The following is a 4,726-nucleotide window of genomic DNA, read 5'->3' as shown; positions in this document are numbered from 1 at the left end:
AAGATTCTTGGCCTTTTGCCTGATGTAGCTAGCTATGAAAAGGTAACATGATTGCGAGGGCCGGAGTTCTGTCACTTTTCCCCTATTGTTCCCTATGGTACCAACGGCTGATTGTTGGAACCCATGAAAGCCACAGTTGTGGAATCCTTCAATTTTGGAGGGGAGCACAGAACCTTTTGTGGTGGGGGGAGGTGGGTAATAGTAATTACACTGCTAGCTGCTGATAGTGCTAGGGCTTCTGTAATTTCCTTCCCAGCTTGCTGCATTAGTTAAAACCTGGAAAATGACATAGAAAACAAGAAGGCAATGGCCACTAAAATGATCACTGACAATCATAGATAAGAAACCTTTTAAATCATCCTCTATTTCACACACATGATGAGGGACGTTGAAGTTTGTGATCATATGATCGAATCCAGTGAGTTACATTATCTAGTTCAGTTTGCTCTTTTCTGCTCAGAAGATTTCTCACACACGGTCACCCCCAGTTTGGCTGGTTGGTTCTTCTGTGTACGGCATGGAACTGAGCTCACTTGGGTTCACTTTGTGATCATTCATTTCTGTGGTCTTTTTCAGCTGAGTATGGGATCGGTCTTTTCTTGCTCTCTCTCTCTTGTTGAGATGTTGGTGCATAGAATTATTTGAGAGATGTGGATAGCTGGCAGGAGCCTTCTCCAAAGGGAGATGAGGTAGGTTCTTCTCAAAGCCACGATCTGTCCAGAATAATGTGAGCTCCTGGCACCAAAGAGCAACAAAAAGGCTAGTGATAAGCATACAGGGCACCAAATACAGTAGAGTTGGTTGGCCTATCTGTAGCAATGCCCTGACACCAAAGGTTCCTAGAAGACCAATGCCATAAGCTACAGTGCTAGCAACATGATAGACTTTGGATGACTGTACCTGAATATCAAATTTGTGGCAGTATGTTACAAGGAAACATTGACTGAGGATATCCCCTAATCCTAGGATCTTGCATGCCTTGCCACAGAGATCCAATGGAGAGGAGTTTAAATTTGGAACCTTCAGTACCAAATGACATCTTTTCATTTATGGCAGAGTCTGAGGGGTGGAGAGCTGCTACCTCCATAATACTCCCCCGAGATTGGGCTAGGAAAGGAGAGATGAATATGTAAAGCACATCAGCCACCAGAAAAGCCAATACATAAAAGGTGCAATTCTTCATAGTAGGCATGTGGATGGATTTGATCATGAAGAGGTAGTAGGCCACACCTAGAGCATCCTGTAGGATCCATGCCCACCGGTCCTCATTTCGGAAAACCCACGAGAGCAGAGTGATGGAGCTGCAAGATGCTTTCAGAAGCATCCGAACTTGTGTGCTCTTGTGTAAACAGGGCAAGTGGATCTTGCATTCTCCAAGTGGGATTCTTCTCACAAAAGGAGAGAGGCAACTGTAGAGAGCTTTGGAAGAAATGCAGCAGAATATCCCAATCACGACACTCACAAAGTGATTGTGGAAGCAATAGAGAAGCGTAGCAGCGAGGAGGACGTTGCTATGGTAACACAGATCATGGTGAGGGTGCAGTCAACTGCTTTGTCACTGTATTCCTCGTCCTCTTATTCATAGATTCATAGATTCTAGGACTGGAAGGGACCTCTTCATCCTGGTGCTCTGTGTGCTGAGGTTTTGCTGCCACCACAAGCTCTGCCCAGTAGCCACCAATCATGACGGTGCCCACTGCCAAGATGAAAAGGATTGCCATGCTGTAGTCTAGGCTGGGCCTCGTGGGGAGGTACATGGCGGCCCTGAGTGGATGCTCACTGAATTTCTTGCCCCTGATATCCAGCATATCAGAATAATGGAGCACAACCATGGGGATGGCAATGACTGGCATGCAATGGGGGTGGCTGAATGGGGTCAGTGTTGGTGCAGTAGCTGCAATCTCTGGGCACTGACAGCTCCTACTGCCGTCTCCTGCGCAGAAAGAGCCTAGGGTCTCTCTCACGATTACCAGTAAACTCTGGGCCCCATGCAGCTGGGCCAGTCTCCCTTTCTCACAGAGGCTGCAGTTGCCCCACATCACTGCTGGCATCGACTTTCTGAATGCCCCAGGGGACAGGTGGGAATGTGGAGAACAGAAGGCAGAGTCAGTATAGTCTTGAGGCGGCAGCAGAGGGCCTGTCTCAGCTCACATGGCAAAAACACCATCTCTGAGCTGAAATGGGTACAATAGTCCTTCCCTTGTGTCCCATTCCCTGCCGTCTGGTCCGAGAGGACACGGAGCAGGCCATACTCACAGGACACTTCCTTTAGAACTGTGAGACGCAGCAGCATCCTCTGGTGCTGCTGGTGCTGCCCACCCCTTTCCTTTACTGTTGTCCTGGGGGGGCCTGAGCCTCACAGTAAATTCTCTTCTCTCTGCTTCTTCCTTCCCCAGGAAGATAGGGTGAACCACCCCTCCCACCAGGCATTACCTTTTCCTTCTTGCACATCATACAGTGACACTTTCCAGGGCTATTGGAGACAATACCTTGCACATCACAGATTCGTCTCCATGGAGACAGGAGGCCTCATGCATCAGGGCCTCACAGAGATAGGAAATACCCAGAGCTGACTCCTGGGTCCCCTTTCATTTTCCATTTGGATTTTTCACCAAAGAATAGAAACACTTTCCCCCATCTCAAAATCCAGCAGCTGGGCTATTCTTGTGGGGAGGTCTGAGGGAGAAGAGTTTGGGGCCACCCAACAACTTGTGCACAAAGGCCAGGGATAATCACAGTTCTTGAGGAAGCACAGGGACTGCTACTTAGGCCTTGTCTACACTAGAAATGTGTACTGCTTTAACTGTACTGATCTAACTAAACAAAAAATCACCCTTCCTAACTGACCTAGTTATACCAGTACAAAAACTATGTGTAGACGAGGCATTTGTGTGTCCATGGGGATGCACTTTACCCCATAGTTCCCGCAGACAATGGCTCACAGAGTAGGCATGTATGTCTAAAGTTTGTCAGAGCATACTTGCTCTGTCTACACTCCGAGGAAGGAGATGTGCAATGGTGTTGGATCGACACTTTTGGCTCCTACACAGACAAGGTGGGTGAGGTAATATCTTTTATTGGTCCAACTTCTGTTGGTGAGACAGACAAGATTCTGAGCTTATACAGAGATCTTCTTCGTGTCTGGGAAATGTGCTCAAAAGCTTGTCTCCCTCACCAACAGAAGTTGGTCCAATAACAGATATTACCTCACCCACCTTGTCTCTCTAATATCCTGGGACCAACAAGGCTACAACACTGCGTACTTCCTGCTCTTGGTTTTTGCTTCTTTAATCCTCATCACATAGTACTTTAAACACACTCGAAGGGTTTACTTCTGTTTTAACAAACATGCTAGTGCACAATACACTAATTATTCCCTGTGACATAGGTTTTGCCATACCATGGTTGGTCAAGTCCAGTATCCTGTTTCTGACAGGGGCTAGCACTAGCTGCTCCACAAGGAAGTGCACAGAACCACATAAAGACAGTTATGGAATAACCAGCCTAGAAGAGAATTTTCATCCTTCTCTTCTCTCCCCCGCCCTCTCAGTTAGTTTATATTCTAAAGCACGAGGGTCAGCTCAGTCAATCCACCCTGGGATCAGAGAGGTACTTTGTGTTCTTTTTGGCTTACACATCAACAGAAATAAAGGTTCTGTGTGTTGAACTACAGGTATCAATTCTATTACTAATGCACCAGCTAGAGTAGAATCGAGCCCATTCTGCTAACAGGAGTTAAAAACCAGTCTAAAAACCACATTTTAGTCAGAAAAGTAAACAGATATGACTCTGGATACACACACAGGAACAGATGTACAATACACTATTGTGGGATTGGTGCAACTTCTTGTGTTATCATGACGGCTCCTCCTTCAGGCACCAAAATCCTTTGACTTGCCGTCAGTTTATGAGAGTTGGCAACAACTGTGATACTGCCTTCCCCTGGCTGCTCGGAGGGGACACCTCTTACCCAGCACTACCCCCAGGTTGGGGAGCTGCCATCCAATCACTCCATCTCTCATGCCATCATTGTCCTCTGTACCCCCTCAAACTCCCTTCTGCCCCCACATACCACTGTACCCTATTCCCCTGCAATGCCATAATCTGCTTCCTGCTCCCCCTCATTTTTCCCAGTCAGCTTTCACAGTGTCTCTGCTGTTCTGTCCTCACAGTCCCAGTGTGCTGTCCAGTGCCTAGCTCTGAACTATAGAGTGGCAGCCATTTTGAAAACAGAGGGGCAGGGTAGGCAAGAGGGGCGGAGGACCCTGCCTTGCCTGCCTGCCTGCCTGACAGAGCACATAAGATCCCGCAAGAACTCCCAAGGGTAGGGTGAGCTAGTGAGGGACATTGCATTTAGGATGTTGTATTGTTTTGTGTGATCTGTCCTCTCCTGTGCTTTACATGATTAAATATAACAAGCATAAAGATGTTAGACTGGGCAACGACTGTGTGTGTGTGTGTGTGTGTGTTGACTGCTTCACAACTACTGCATGCCCCTGAGAGAGTTAAACTGTAAGCCAGAAGTGTCACACCTTTTGGGTGGAGTTCTGAGAGAGGGATGCGTCTCAGTACTGGGGAGTTTGAGGGATGAGCAATGTGCCAGAGTGGCTAGGCGGCTGGAGTGCAGGTTCCATCACTCATAGGAGAGTGCCAGATGGAAGAAGGTCTGTGCCCAAAGAACGTGCCTAGGGACCCTGACATTGGGGAAGTGGCTGGACTCCAGGCT

The 4,726-nt window shown here is 47.7% G+C and overlaps 1 pseudogene; it reads right to left on the bottom strand.

Annotated features, from left to right (window-relative positions):
* Positions 1 to 468: 468 nt before the first annotated feature.
* LOC113405338 lies at positions 469 to 2,293 on the bottom strand (annotated as a pseudogene).
* Between the last annotated feature and the right edge of the window lie 2,433 nt (positions 2,294 to 4,726).

This window comes from Terrapene carolina, unplaced genomic scaffold (assembly GCF_002925995.2).
Source record: "Terrapene carolina triunguis isolate 2854851 unplaced genomic scaffold, T_m_triunguis-2.0 Scaffold35098, whole genome shotgun sequence".
In the NCBI taxonomy this organism is placed as follows: Eukaryota; Metazoa; Chordata; order Testudines; family Emydidae; genus Terrapene; species Terrapene triunguis.
The sequence above is the reverse complement of the archived record's forward strand: the minus strand, read 5'-3'. Positions and strand labels throughout refer to the sequence as shown.